Here is a 16,571-nt window from a genome sequence, read left to right as displayed (position 1 = left end):
GTCTTACACAAACTCGGACAACATGTACATAATAAAAGTCGGACTCCCCTCACTTTGCAAAGGTCGGACTACATCACATTTTGAACAAACTCGGACCCTTATTTTCTTGCCAAAACTCGGACCTTGTTACACATGGTTAAAATTCGGACCATGTCCAATACATAGAAGTCGGACTATATGTTGAATCTTTATGAAATTCGGACTATGTTACTACTTGCAAAAGTCGGATCATATCAACAATAACAAAAGTTCGGACTATAACACATTTCACAAAACTCAGACTAACTTAATTAATCAAAAGTCGGGCCACAAGTAACATCAATTATCGAGCAGAACATCAATCTCATGAATAACGGTTACGCATACGAATAAGGAACCCTAATTTCATTCATATAGACGGCAGAATCATAATCAATCAACCTATGATCAACAACAACAATCATTACAGGAACAATATATCAAACATACAACTAATCATCATCATCATCACAATAATTCAGAATCTAAATCAATAATCACAGAATATCATGTGAAGAACTAGGGTTTTATCATGAATCAATCAATCACGATTATCAACAAGCAATGATTAAACGATTACCTTGGATTGATTCTAGATGAATTGAAAGACCAAGATTGATGTAAAAGTCTTGTGCCAAAGATGAAGCAATTGATTGCTAGAGAAGATCAGAGAAGTGAAAGTACGTGCTTTGATTTTTGTGTGGTGATTAGTGAAAGGAATTAGGGTTAAGTATGATTTAAGTTTCACTAAACACTCTATGCACCCTCAGTTATTATCTATTACATATTACAGGCACAAGATGTATATTTCACAGTTTCACCACCAAGTTTATGCATTTAACAAGTCTTTCACAATTAACACATAACCATGCACAATCACCCAATTCACTTCATTGTATTAAAACGTTACAGTTTCACAGCAAACTAATTGTGCAAATAAATAACTAAATAAACAATGAACGTGCAATAAATGCGAAATTGGAATCTTGGAAACTCGAGTTGTCACATTATCCCCAACTTGAAAGAAATTTCGTCCCGAAATTTAGCATGCGGTTACTGAGAAAGCTAGGTAAGTTGTATCGTTTACTGGTTTTCCTGGGGTGTCACATCATCCCCCTGTTGATTTGGAATTTCGTCCCGAAATTCCGCAGTAGTAGCTTCAGTCTCAGTAGTGGTTGCATTGGTTCCGAATAACTGGGGATACTTTTCTGTCATCTGGTCTTCGCGTTCCCAGGTGTACTCTGGGCCACGTTTGGAGTTCCAACGAACTCGGACAAGAGGGATTCTCTTGTGTTTGAGGACCTTAACATCCCGGTCCGTGATTTCTACAGGTTCCTCGACGAAGTGCAACTGCTCGTCGATAGTGAGCTCTTTCAATGGACTTATGAGGGTCTCATCTGACAGACACTTCTTCAGATTCGACACATGGAATACGTTGTGAACTGCACCGAGTCCAGCTGGTAGGTTTAGTCTGTAGGCTACCTTGCCTATTCTTTCAGTGATTTCGAATGGTCCAACATACCGTGGATTGAGCTTGCCTCGTTTACCAAATCTAACCACACCCTTCCAGGGTGAGACTTTGAGTAGCACTCGATCCCCAACTTGAAACTTGAGTGGTTTTCTGCGTTTATCAACGTAGCTTTTCTGGCGATCACGAGCTGCCGCCATGCGTTGTCATATCTGTGCTATTCGTTCAGTAGCATCAACTACCATTTCTGGACCTGTAATCTGGCTATCCCCCACCTCTGCCCAACAGAGAGGTGACCGGCATTTACGTCCGTACAATGCCTCGAATGGAGCGGCTTGAATGCTGGTGTGGTAACACATGCTCGAAGCATGTCTTCTAGGGTTTGAATCGTGCGCTCAGACTGCCCATCCGTCTGAGGGTGGTAAGTTGTGCTCATGTCTAATCGAGAGCCAAAAGCTTTGTGCATCGCTTGCCATAATTCTGAAGTGAATCGTGCATCCCGATCCGAAATAATGGAGGTTGGCACTCCGTGCCTCGAAACAACTTCCTTCAAGTAGACGTCTGCTAGAGTAGAGAACTTATCCGTTTCTTTGATAGCCAAGAAATGAGCAGACTTTGTGAGTTGATCAACGATCACCCAAATAGTATCGTTCCCGCGTTGGGATCTAGGCAGGCCAGTAACAAAATCCATGGAAATTTCTTCCCATTTCCACTGTGGTATTCTGGGTTGCTGAAGTAGGCCTGAAGGTTTTTGGTACTCTGTCTTGACTCTCGCACAAGTCAAACATTTGCTGACGTAAGTTGCAATGTGGGCCTTCATGTTAGGCCACCAATATGTAGTTCTAATATCGTGGTACATTTTATCCGACCCTGGATGTACCGAGTACCGAGACTTATGAGCTTCATCCATTACAAGTTCTCGTAAACCGCCGTATAATGGTACCCAAATACGTCCTGTTACATAGTAGGCGCCGTCTTCCTTCTTTTCTAATCGTTGCCTTGATCCGCGTAAGGCTTCAGCCCTGACGTTTTCTGGTTTCAATGCTTCAACCTGAGCATTTCGTATCTGTGCAGGAAGATCAGACTGGATAGTGAGCTGCAAAGCTCGTACACGCCTAGGTAAAGTATCCTTTCGACTGAGAGCGTCTGCCACAACATTGGCTTTGCCTGGATGGTACTTGATGGCGCATTCGTAATCATTAAGTAGCTCGACCCATCGTCGTTGACGCATATTCAGTTCCTTCTGCTTGAAGATATGCTTGAGACTCCTGTGATCGGTGTAAATAGTGCACTTGGTACCGTACAGGTAGTGTCGCCATATCTTGAGCGCGAAAACAACAGCTCCCAGCTCTAAATCGTGCGTCGTGTAATTCCGTTCATGAACTTTAAGTTGCTGCGAAGCGTAGGCAATAACTTTATCCCGCTGCATCAATACACAACCAAGCCCCTGTATCGATGCGTCACAATATACTACAAAATCGTCTGTGCCCTCTGGCAGTGAGAGAATAGGTGCGCTGCATAGTCTATCCTTTAAGTACTGAAAAGCGGTTTCCTGGGAATCTCCCCAACGGTAGGTAACACCTTTCTGTGTCAGCATAGTAAGCGGTTGTGCAATCTTCGAAAAGTCTTTAATGAATCGTCTGTAATAACCTGCCAAACCCAAAAATTGGCGTATTTCCGTTGGAGTGCGAGGCGCAGGCCAGTTTCTGATCGAATCTACCTTGGATGGATCAACATGAATCCCATCCCTGTTCACCACATGGTCTAAGAAGTGGACTTCACGATGCCAGAAGTCGCATTTTGAAAACTTGGCGTACAGTTGTTCCTTTCGAAGAAGTTCCAAGATAAGACGTAAGTGTTGCTCGTGTTCCTCCTGACTCTTGGAGTAGATCAGGATGTCGTCGATGAAGACAATGACGAACTTGTCAAGATAGGGTTTGCACACCCTGTTCATAAGATCCATGAAAACTGCAGGCGCGTTCGTAAGCCTGAGTGGCATGACCAGGAACTCGTAATGACCATAGCGAGTTCTGAATGCTGTCTTGGAGACGTCCTCCTCGCGGACTCTCAGCTGATGATAACCGGACCTTAGATCAATCTTGAAGTAGTAGCTCGACCCTTGCAACTGGTTGAATAAGTCGTCAATACGAGGAAAAGGATAATGGTTCTTCATGGTGACCTTGTTTTCACAAATAACACTGGAGCTCCCCAAAGCGAAGAGATAAGTTGGATAATTCCCTTATCCATGAGTTCTTGTAGTCGCGTCGATAGCTCTTCCAATTCCGATGGAGCTAAGCGATACGGTGCGCGAGCTATAGGTGCTGTCCAAAACTATAGGAATGAGGTCGATAGAGAACGTCTGACCAGCGAGGATAAGATTACAACCCTGAACTATGTATGTAGCCTCTAGACTTTTACCGTTAGCTAATTCTACGACATGTTTGGTGTTTAGGGGAGTTGGTGCACGTTTTAACATTTGGCTAACTTTCAATGACACGTAACTTGTATCCGCACCCGAATCAAACAATACAGTAACATAAAAGTCGTCAAGAAGAAACTTACCCATAACCACATTGGGATCATTCATTGCGTCACCTCGACCCAGCACAAAAACACGACCCCGAGCTTCGTTGCCATTGTTGTTGTTGTTTCCCCCGTTGTTGTTGTTGTTGCGATTCTGGTTCTGATTTAACTGGGGATAATCACGCTTGAAATGACCTTCAGCCCCACACTGAAAACATCCCCTGTTGCCCCGCTGTTGCTGCTGCTGATGCTGGTTCTGTGGAGCTGGTGGTGGGTGTTGCTGATTCTGATTCGCAGGTCGTGGACTCCTACAGTCTTTGGCCTCGTGACCCATCTTGAGACACCTTTGACAGCGACCCTTGTTACACTGGCCACTGTGGTGTCTGTTGCAGTTGTTGCACTTTGGGAGGTTCCCTCGATATCCGCCCTGCCTGTGGCTACCTGAAGAGTGCTGACTGGGACTCTGATAACTGTCAGTCTTTCGCTGCTGAACCTGTGACTGAACTGAAGCTGATCCCTTGCTGGAATCCCCATCCCATTTTCTCTTGTTGTCACTGGGAGTAGCAAGTGTAGTAGCAGTGGTAGCGGTAGCAGTAACGCTGATACGTTTAGGCAGCCTGTTCTGATCCACTGCCTGATCTGTGAGACGATGCGCAAGGCGTTGAATAGCCTGGATGTTGTCAAGATTATCCGATGTCACATGGCTCTGGATTTCTGGCGCCAAACCTTTGAGATACAACTCAATGCGCTTGATTGGAGGGTCCACCATAGTTGGACACAGCACGGCCAGCTCGTTCGACCATTTAGTATAAGCTTCGATCTCTGACCCAATCATTTTCAAATGATACAACTCGTCTTCCAACTTGTGAATGTCTTCTCGTGTGCAGTATTCCCTTTTTATCAGTTCCTTGAAGTCATTCCAAGGGGTGGCGTTAGCAGCTGCCAACCCTAGGATCTGCACTTGTGCGTTCCACCAAGTTAACGCGATTCCTTCCAAAGTACCAGTGGCGTATTTGACCCTGCGAGCCTCAGGGCATTCACACATTTCGAATACTGACTCTAGCTTCTCAAACCAATGGAGGAGTCCCACTGCTCCTTCCGTGCCACTGAATGTGCTTGGACGACAGTCCATGAAGTTCTTGAAAGTACAAACAGGCTGATGAGCGTGTTGACCTCCTGCGTTTGCAGCTGCAAGTGCCGCAGCAACTTGTTCATTGATAAGAGCCGTCAACTGGGCTTGTGTCAAGTTAATTCGTCCGGCCATTGATCTTCACATCAAAGGCATCATAAGTGAGAAGGGTTCGCGAATAGTGCGATGACAGAAGAGTGTAAGCACACAAGTGTTCTCAAGCAATAACAGGTAGTGAGCAATGTAATCTAAGCATACTACGAGCAAAGTTCTATGCAATTCTAGCATGTAGGCAATAAATATAAACCTTATTACCTAGGATGTTGAGTCTTGCACGTGGAGCGAAGCGTCGTTGTGGATCGTTGAGAGCACTGTTCTGGTTATAGTCTGGTTTTAATAAAAAAACGTTTTCCCATATTAAAACCAAGTTCTCTATAACCAATGGCTCTGATACCAATCTGTCACACCCCCAAAATCCACCTGCGGAATATCACCGCTTGGGAGCGTGACTGACCAGGGTCAAGCCACCAATCATATTAAACCTGTAATTAATATCAAGTAAAATAAATGTAAACCAATCCTTCAATACGACAGGTGTTCAAAACATAATTATAGTTTCAAAGTGTAGCGGAAGCATAAGTATGAAAACCCAAAATATATCATAGTTCAAATGTTTAAATGTTTTAACATGGCATCCACGATCCATGCTCCACAACGACCTGCTCCTCCCTGTGCAAGCTCCATATATCTAACGACCTGCAAGGCATGTAACAGCGGATCAACAACTAGTTGAGCGAGTTCACAGAAAGTAAGTTCGTAGCAGTAATACGTATGTTCATTTGGTGGGGGCTTCCCACGTATGTATGTACTATTAGTGGGGGTTTCCCGTGATTATATTTATTACTAATGGGGGCTTCCCATGTTTATCCTTACTAGACTATTGTAACCATGTGTTCTTCTTAACACATTTCACAAAACTCAGACTAACTTAATTAATCAAAAGTCGGGCCACAAGTAACATCAATTATCGAGCAGAACATCAATCTCATGAATAACGGTTACGCATACGAATAAGGAACCCTAATTTCATTCATATAGATGGCAGAATCATAATCAATCAACCTATGATCAACAACAACAATCATTACAGGAACAATCTATCAAACATACAACTAATCATCATCATCATCACAATAATTCAGAATCCAAATCAATAATCACAGAATATCATGTGAAGAACTAGGGTTTTATCATGAATCAATCAATCACGATTATCAACAAGCAATGATTAAACGATTACCTTGGATTGATTCTAGATGAATTGAAAGACCAAGATTGATGTAAAAGTCTTGTGCCAAAGATGAAGCAATTGATTGCTAGAGAAGATCAGAGAAGTGAAAGTACGTGCTTTGATTTTTGTGTGGTGATTAGTGAAAGGAATTAGGGTTAAGTATGATTTAAGTTTCACTAAACACTCTATGCACCCTCAGTTATTATCTATTACATATTACAGGCACAAGATGTATATTTCACAGTCTCACCTTGACCCAAACCGCCGCCGCAAAACCGCAAGCCGTAAAAAAATGAGAAGTCGTTTCCTCTCCTGAATTACACAGCTGGCAGCCAACATCAGCAATCCGTATGTTACGTTTGACCAGCTCCACCGTAGTGGGTAACCTCTCCATCTCCGCCCTCCAAGCGAACACATTACATTTCAAAGGCACCCACCTACACCACTCCCAAATAAACCTTTCGCTAGCAACAAGCTCGGGATCCATCAAACACTTAACGGACTTGACACTGAATTCCCCGGAATCATCTCCCAACCACCGCCAATTGTCCCGGTCATCGGACAAAAAGATGTCCCGAAGAAGAAAACAAAGAGCCGACCATTCCGCCAATTCAACATTACTGGAAGGAGGCGTTTTCCAATTCCATGAAGCCTCCGGGTTTGATAAGGGCCTAACGATCCGATTTTGCACTCTACACTTCTTGTCAATCTCCAGCTGGAAAAGGTTCGGAAAGCAAAACCTAAGCGGATCGTTCATGAGCCACGAATCCAACCAGAAGGCGATATCATTCCCATTGCCGACAACCCCTCTCATGAAGTGCCAAAACTGATCCTGAGCCCGTAACGGTTTAGACACAACTTTCACTATGTTTCCCCATACTCCACCCAATGACGTCTTAAAAGGAAGAAACCCCCAATTCCTATAGTGCTCGTGAACAGCCGACACCACCTTCACCCACAGATTGTTCTTTTCGGCCTTGAACCTCCAAGCCCATTTCAAAATCAGCGAACTATTAATTGATCCAAGCTTCCGTAAACCGAGACCCCCCTTGTCGAAAGGAGACGCCACCCTATCCCACGAATCCCAACTCAGTTTCTTGTCCCTACCTGTACCACCCAACATATGAATTAATATGATTCTTTTAATTGGGTTTTTTGGGGGTGTGATAAATACACCCAACATATGAATTAATATACCAAATTAGTGAAACTTGGTAATAATTAAGTACTTTAATACATTATTTTATTCTAAAGCGAAAAGTAATAATTATGTTTTTTTATGTTATTTTATTTTATAATACTTTTGTTGCTTTTTTTATATTTTGTTATACTATTATTAGTATTAATATCAATATTAATAAATAACTAATCAAGACACTTTATTATATACACGATTTTTTTAAATATTAAAAAATATTATGTGTTTTTTAGATTTTTTTAGGTATTTTTTATTGTGTTCACATTGGTTCTCGTAGTTCTCGCAATAAAGGGTGATTCCTAATGAATCCTTATCCTCTATATATATATATATATATATAGGGTAAGTTTCATTTGAGAACCACCTTTATTGTGAGAACCAATGTGAACACAAAATAAAATCTAAAAAAAATCAAAAAAACACTCAAAACAAAAAAAAAATTACTATTTTTTTTTTAAAAATCGCTATATTTAGTTACCAAAAAAAACTTTTTTTTTGAGTAACAGTTATCCATGCACATGTGCATATGTATCAATACTTCGACAAATTCCGTAATACATTATCAGTAATAGACAATTGCACTTCAATTTACAATACCATCCGTAATACACTACTTTTTATATTACCAATATTCAAAATTCACATGTGCATCATTATGTATAAACATGATATAACGTGTTTTGGTACAAAAAGTTTGTGATTTTGAATGGAAAAGTAGGCCCATATACATGTTTTTTGGTTAGTTATATCTAGTGGTTGATGGTTTGGTTATAGTTGTCAATTTATGATGTAATATGTTGATTGGATGGTATAAATGGTGTTTATATACATGTAATACAGTGAAAATATTGGTAATGGTATTGTATTATGGATGGTAGGAGGTAATGGTATTGTATTATGGATGGTAGGAGGTAATGGTAGTGTATCATGGATGGTATGATAGATGAAAGGGAAAGTGTATTCAAAGGAGTGTACCAAAATACCTTATTTCATCATGTTAATACATATAGATGCACATGTGCACTTCTAATATTGGTAATGTAAAAAGTAGTGTATTACATATAGTAGTGTAAATGAAAGTGCAATTGTCTAATATTTGTAATGAATTACGGAATTTGTCAAAGAAATGACAAAAATGCACATGTGCATGTTTGTGTATTATGGATGGAATGATAGATGAAAGAGAAAGTGTATTCAAAGTAGTGTACCAAAACACCTTATTTCATGTTGATACATATAGATGCACATGTGCATTTCTAATATTGTTAACCTAAAAAGTAGTGTATTACACGTGGTAGTGTAAATGAAAGTGCAATTGTCTAATATTTGTAATGAATTACGGAATTTGTCAAAGAAATGATACATAGTGCATGTGCATGGATAACTGTTACTCGATTTTTTTTTAAATTTTTTTTATTATAGACGAAATATAGCTAATTTTCCAAAAAAAAAATATTAAAAAAAATTGTTTTTGGTGTTTTTTAAATTTTTTTAGGTATTACTGTTTGTGTTCACACTGGTTCTCGCGGTTCTCGCAATAAATGGTGGTTCCTAATGGATCTTTCTTATATATATATATATATATATATATATATATAGGGGAGGGTTATCTTGAGAACGCTAAATATTGCGAGAACCGTGAGAACGAATGAAAAAACCAATAAAAACCAATTTTTTTTATACAAACCTCATTGTAATTAAGATACAACATCAAAACAAGAATTTATAACATCAAATAATTCATTTCTCATTTCAAAATCATTCTTTTTAGATTTTTTACACATGTGTAAATATAGCAGATTTACACATGTGTAAATGGCAAACTTACACATGTGTAAATTTTCTTTATTTATGAATTCACGTAAATTTAAACGTGTACATTGAATTTATAACATTGTATTCGAATAATAATGATAAGTGTAGAAATTTTTTTTGAATTTGAATTGTTTTTGACCAAGTTCTCATGGTTTTTTCATTTGTTCTCACGGTTCTCACAAATATTTAGCGTTCTCATTTAAACCCTCCCCTATATATATATAGGGGAGGGTTATCTTGAGAACGCTAAATATTGCGAGAACCGTGAGAACGAATGAAAAAAGCAACCAAAACCAATTTTTTTAATACAAACCTCATTGTAATTAAGATACATCATCAAAACAAGAATTTATAACATCAAACAATTCATTTCTCCTTTCAAAATCACTCTTTTTAGATTTTTTACACATGTGTAAATATAACAGATTTACACATGTGTAAATGGCAAACTTACACATGTGTAAATTTTCTTTATTTACGAATTCACGTAAATTTAAACGTGTAAATTGAATTTCTAACATTGTATTCGAATAATAATGATAAGTGTAGAAAAAAAAATTGAATTTGAATTGTTTTTGACCAAGTTCTCATGGTTTTTTTATTTGTTCTCACGATTCTCACAATATTTAGCGTTCTCATTTAAACCCTCCCCTATATATATATATATATAGGGGAGGGTTTAAATGAGAACGCTAAATATTTGTGAGAACCGTGAGAACAAATGAAAAAACCATGAGAACTTGGTCAAAAACAATTCAAATTCAAAAATTTTTTCTATACCTATCATTATTATTCGAATACAATGTTAAAATTTACGTGAATTCATAAATAAAGAAAATTTACACATGTGTAAGTTTGCCATTTACACATGTGTAAATCTGCTATATTTACACATGTGTAAAAAATCTAAAAAGAATGATTTTGAATTGAGAAATGAATTATTTGATGTTATAAATTCTTGTTTTGATGTTGTATCTTAATTACAATGAGGTTTGTATAAAAAAAATGGTTTTGATTGGTTTTTTCCTTCGTTCTCACGGTTCTCGCAATATTTAGCGTTCTCAAGATAACCCTCCCCTATATATATATATATATATATATATATATATATATATATATATATATATATATATATATATATATATATATATATATATATATATATACCAGTAGGAAACCCGCGCGATGCGACGAGGAAAACAATTGTCAACAAGTGATCACCTCTTTTTAAACATTACTAATTACCAATTATTACAACTTTAAACAACAAAAGCTATTCAAACACTATATGTGGCACCCTGTCTATTAAAGATGATTATTTTTAGTCATATAATAATCACTATTAAAACACACTTGTACACCTTGTAATTAAATTTATTCAGGTTATGCTGTCATGAATTTTATAAGTAGGAGTGTGAGACCACTTCATGAATAAATATTTAAATTAGAAGTCAAGTGGCAGAAGAGAATATTAATCGCAAAGAAAAGATATGAAATTCAATGGGTAGTATTTTATGTTTGTGGTTAGGGCAATAGTATATGGATATATGTTATCCCATATATTTCATTTTCTGAAAAGAAAAAAAATCCAAACATAAGAAAGCTAAGAAGGCTGGTGAGATTCGTTTTTCTAAAAGCTTCTTAAATTTAACACACGGTCATTATTTGTTTTACACGATGAACAGGATGATACAATTGGCGATTGTAACTTGTTTCTATACTTGCTAAGAGACTTTGAACTATTGGTACACAAACAAGCAAAAGTAAAAAGTTAGATTTGTTGGTAGCTTATATGAGAAAAGAACTAATGAATGTATATTAAATAGTGTAATAACTTGCACAGCAGAGGAAATGCTTTTTTTTTTTTTTTTTTTTTTTTTTTGAACAACCACATTCTATTAAATCAATAGAACACTGGGGCAGCTAGCCGTTGGGCACCCGAACAAACATACAGTTCAAAACAGAACATAAAAGAGGACATCATATTACAGCGCGTACGTTAAGACACCCCATTTACTCCAGTCCAGCGATTTAAAAGAGGCCCTGCACCCTAACGACAGAAAAGAGTATTCCTTTATGCTTTCAACCACTTCCGAGACCTTGAACCTTTTGTTGCGAAACGCTTTCTCATTTCTTGTTACCAAATTCAAACCGTTGTTAAGAGGATCACGCCCACTACTTTCTTCCACATCTTTTACCCTACGAGCTTATCAAACAAACCCCACACCCTATAAAGAAAACTGACCTGAGGGAAAAGGGATTCTGGTCTGACCATAACATTCCACCAAATAGCGCGAGAGAGAACGCAAGAGGCAAGAAATATGGTCGCACTTTCTTCTTTGAACCTGCATAAGCGACAAAGGGTATCCGAAAGCGTAACGCCCCTTCGCCTCGGAGTCGTTTTGACCGGGTTCTGTCAGCGAAGGCGCGCCACATAAAGAAATTCAGCTTTGCAGGCGCCCACTTGTTCCACGATCCCCATCCCTCAGCTGGATCCAAGTTCACTGCTTTGACAATGTCTGCTCAGACACCCGCCATCGTGAAGTTTACATCAGACTAAGACCCCCAAGTCCATCTGTTTGCCCCGTCTTTGATCTGCACAGCCCCAAGACAAGCTGCTAGTGTGTCAAACTGTGACCAGAAGGCTTCGGAACCTGAACTCGTTTTCCATTCCTAAGACCAGACCCAGTTATCCATCCACAAGGGACCTCCCTCGACCCAGTTATCCATCCAAAACATAGTTTTACCCCGTCCCCAATTGGAAGGCTCAAAGCATAAAACTCTTTCTCAACAGAGCAGATGTCTTTCCACATCTCACAAATACCGTTTTTTTCAGGGGGAATTGCCCAACCACTCTTGAACTATCATTGATCGGAACCACCACCTTAACCCATAAAGTCGTAGGCCTGTCTTTAAGGTTCCACATCCATTTTGCTAGCAACGTAAGATTAGCACTTCTAATATCTCCAGTACCAATACCCCCCAACTTCTATGCTTAACATGGGCCATTATTTCAGCCCTATTAAACATATACAAGAAGCCAAACAATAATAAATAGGTGATCCATGTAAAAGGTGAACTAAGATCATAAGAATGCATTCCACATGTGCTTAAAGATCCAATTCTTAGACCATGTGTAGTGGTTAAGAAAAATAATGCCCCCACCATGGGGCATTATCCGACACGTGGCAGTCCAGTCAGCATGGGGCGTTATTGCAAAAGTGGCGTAGTGGGAATAATGCCCAATAATCCCTTTTAGGCGTTTTTTTTTTAAAAAAAAAAAAAGCAAGCTAGTTTCTCATTGGCCAGTCAAACCCAGTCAACCCATCACAATCTCTTTTAGGCGTGGTTTTAAAAACGCCAAGCCAATTTTTTTTCAAAAAAACTGCCCCATAACGCCCTATGTAATGGGGAGGGGGGCGTTTTTTTTGGATTTTTTTCAAAAATAATGCCCCACTACGGGTGGTCTTAGCTGTAAGTATCCACAGTAACATTATCAAACATCAAATGCAGGTACCTTCACTTTTGAAGCCATGTTTGCTGCTGAGCTTGTTGACGTGACAGACTGTGATAGAAAAAATAGAACTGAAACAAAAAAATTACAAATTTTATGACTAATATGACATATATGTGAAGCAAAACCACCAGCTAAGAAGAAACCAACCTTTTAATCTTCCATTGAGAGATCATCCATGCTTTCAATCAAAAACTCCATTTTCCTTTCTATGAAGGGATCTGTTGATAATTTCCGCCTATCGTAATCAGACTAACATGTAGAAACACTCACTTTAGTAATGTCACCTAAATATTATTTTTTGTACTTTATATGTTTGTATTTACACCACTCGAATCAGTACATCAACAAAAGAATACTAAATGAAAATCTTACGTATCGTGTATGGGATTTTCCCACAAATTTGTTGTATTGTAATGATATTACAACCAGCGACATAGTAACAAACATGCAATCTGAATATACTAAATAGATAGATTCACCTAAATAGATCTTAAGATGAAAAAACCTAGATCAATGTTAAACTTCGTCTACTTCAAAATTAATCAGCCGTATGCAGAAATAATCACAGATTAAAAATAACCAAATCGAATCACTCATACAACACTATGAATAATTAAACACCATCACAATTGATGACTTGAAATCACAAAAACCGAACCTGATGAGAAAGAATCAGACGAATCAGCTAGCAACTGAATCAAATTGTTATTCTGTGATGATTTTATGTGTAAGATTTGATATGAAAGTGAGATTTTAAATTGTGGTGATGAGATCGAAAGATAGTTTTATATTTGATACCTGATTGCCTCCTAGATCTTGATTTGTATCTTTGAGGTGAAAGAGAGAGAGATGAATGGTTTTTGAAAAGATTATGACCCCCAAAATTGTGATGGCAGTGGTTTTTGACGGCAAAGGTTATCGGAAGTTACAGTCACCTCTCCCGCGGCGTTGCTTTGACTAACAGGAAGATGTTGACCTGCTCTATTTCTGTATCGATCTCTGATCTCTCTATTTGTGTAGAATGAAGAAAACCCCTGGGTAGATGAGTAGAAGATAAAAGCGGCAGGTGCTATATTGGGGAATTCAAAATTTAAAATCAGAGCTTAATAAAACCTGGTCAACCTTTTGAAAGTTTCTTTGCTGTATTTAGTTGTACTAGTAGGGTGCCTGCGCGATGCGGCGGGGACGACAATTTACATTAGTGTAGTTTTCATCTCCTCTAGACATCGCGAAGCCCTACAATATCATCACTTTTGAATTACGTTATCATTTTGTTTCGACCTTGTTTGTTTGTTAACCAGTTTTCGTTGACGAATCTTAGAATTCTTGGTTAGATATTCATATTTTTTTAATCCTTTCACAAATTTTAATCAAAATTTGGTTACAAGTTTATTCCACATTTATCATCACGCGACAACAAGGCATTGCTTGTTTGAACATTATTAACCGCTTTCCACACCTGATAACATTCAAAATCACAACCATTAGCACATAAGGTTTGGTCAAGTTCATAACCAAAAAGACCTTCAAAACAGAGTTAATGTACCGCAGTCCAATTAGTAGACAAATTAATAGCAATGAATGCTACAACTTGTATAGAAAGAGCACATATGATGAACAACCATAGCCCCTAAATCACAATGTTCCAAAGCGACATCTTCAAGACTTCAACCTTGTTTTACTATAACTGATTATCTGGTTTAGATGATTCAAAATCACATAATCACGTTGAAAAGAAAATGCAATTCCTCATTCGACTTCACACTCAACAACTTATTTCGGGCTTAGACTGTAAGAATTTTGTGCGTACTCATATCTATCCAACTTTAAATCCGATTTTATACACCTTACAATCCATTTTTATAGCACAAAAAATCGAGTTACGGCTTAGTTTTGAAAAGCGCGCATAGGCACGAGGCGCAAATTATACAGAAAGCGCAGCTGAGGCACACCTTTTTTGGTGAAAAATAAACTCTGAGGTGCGCGCTACATGCCATATTGTCATATTTTTGTGCAGAAAATTGCGGTACACCAAAAATGGATTTTGAAACAGGGAAAAGAAGAACCATTGATCAAAATAATGTAAAAATCATGACTTGGAACAATTGGTGCCGGATTAAAAAGAATATATGTCATCAAATTTTGTAAGCGACATATTTTGTACGTTTGTTTGTGGGCTCACCAATTTGTAACGCTTTCAACATTTTGAGCTTTAAATGCTTGTACAGTAAGCTTTAAAGGTTTGTACATGTTGAAAATTGTGTAAAAGACCATCTTGCCCTTCCTAATTGCTTAATAATATAGTATAGAAAAGTATAGATGATATTGATAGTCAGTGGTGAAGCTTGAAATTTCCGACTGAGGGGGCGGAAGTTACCGGACCTAAAATTTCTATAAAACTGGGGGTGGATAACGTATATACTCAAAAATTTCTATACAAAAACTACACATTCTCCACTACTGAGCGAAAAGTTCGGGGGGTCGGCCGCCCCCTCCCGCCCCTTAAAAGCTTCGCCCATGTTGATAGTGCACTTTGCTAAAGAAAAAAACATGTTCGACTTACCACCATAGATATGGTGAAACGTTTATACACTATCCTGTAACATTGTCATGTAAATCCCTAGCAACAAGCTCTGGTGCAGGTACCCACCAAACAAAATACACAACAAAATAAGATGAAAAATACTTTAAAAATAGTTCTTTTCAACCACATATGTCGTAAATACAAAATCTAAAGTTGACATATAACGTAATAACATATATATAATCTTTTACTGGTCAACTTAAACTAAAACTAACCATCTATATATAAGGTAATAACATACATAAAACAATTAAAAAAATTTAATGAACTATATTTCCCACACACAACAACCCCCCTTTGTCATTCCGTTGACGTTGACACTAATGGCACATAACTGACTCATGCAGTATAAAGAATGGTGGACTCACTTGCAACAAGGTATAGTATAATGAAGCTTTGTACAGGTGTTTATGTGGTTTTCTAATATCCACCACGCTCCTCGACAATTTTGGCAACGATTATGCTTCCTCCTAGTTCATAAAGAAACATGTTTGAGAAGCATTTTGACTGTTCAACAATCTAGGTTGCAATCTTCAACACTTTTACATTAAGACATGTGAATCAAAGCATCTAGAGCCCTGTCTACCGAAACAAGTTTAGCATAGCTATTTAAATTTATGAAAAAAATCTATCATTTCTTAAGTCTATCGATTTTGATCCTCAGTTTGCTTTTTATAGTTTTAGAGATAACCTCTATTGAAGAGATAATTAACTTACCGGTGTGACAGTCGTTACCTTATGGTTGGACAACAAGATTGTGTTTATGATGATATAGGATCATCATAGAGGAATATTCGGAATGCCCAGTAAAATGTGACAATGCATGTGTTGCTTTATGATGTAACACACCTCAAAGAGTGGTTTATCTTTACATAAACGTATTTGTGCATTATACCCGGAAAAACACATTTGTAATGAATTCAATGTGAGAATGAATGATTGGTAAATGATTTAGGATGCCAAAAAATAAATTATAAAAAGGTATATAATTTCACCTTGATCATAACTGAATCTTGTTGCATTGGTTA

At 37.9% G+C, this 16,571-nt stretch overlaps 1 long non-coding RNA gene across 2 annotated transcripts; it reads right to left on the bottom strand.

Moving 5' to 3' along the window:
- Window positions 1–11,297: 11,297 nt before the first annotated feature.
- LOC110884505 lies at window positions 11,298–14,062 on the bottom strand. Of its 2 annotated transcripts, XR_002561222.2 has the most exons (5): window positions 13,758–14,062; window positions 13,618–13,669; window positions 13,107–13,208; window positions 12,960–13,027; window positions 11,298–12,461 (listed from the first exon to the last, which is right to left on the bottom strand). It is a non-coding gene; the product is annotated as an uncharacterized LOC110884505 (long non-coding RNA). The 2 variants fall into 2 exon arrangements; XR_002561221.2 differs by lacking the exon at window positions 13,618–13,669 and having other exon boundaries at window positions 13,758–14,056.
- Between the last annotated feature and the right edge of the window lie 2,509 nt (window positions 14,063–16,571).

Source organism: Helianthus annuus, chromosome 10 (assembly GCF_002127325.2).
Source record: "Helianthus annuus cultivar XRQ/B chromosome 10, HanXRQr2.0-SUNRISE, whole genome shotgun sequence".
Lineage (NCBI taxonomy): Eukaryota > Viridiplantae > Streptophyta > Magnoliopsida > Asterales > Asteraceae > Helianthus > Helianthus annuus.
The sequence above is the reverse complement of the archived record's forward strand: the minus strand, read 5'-3'. Positions and strand labels throughout refer to the sequence as shown.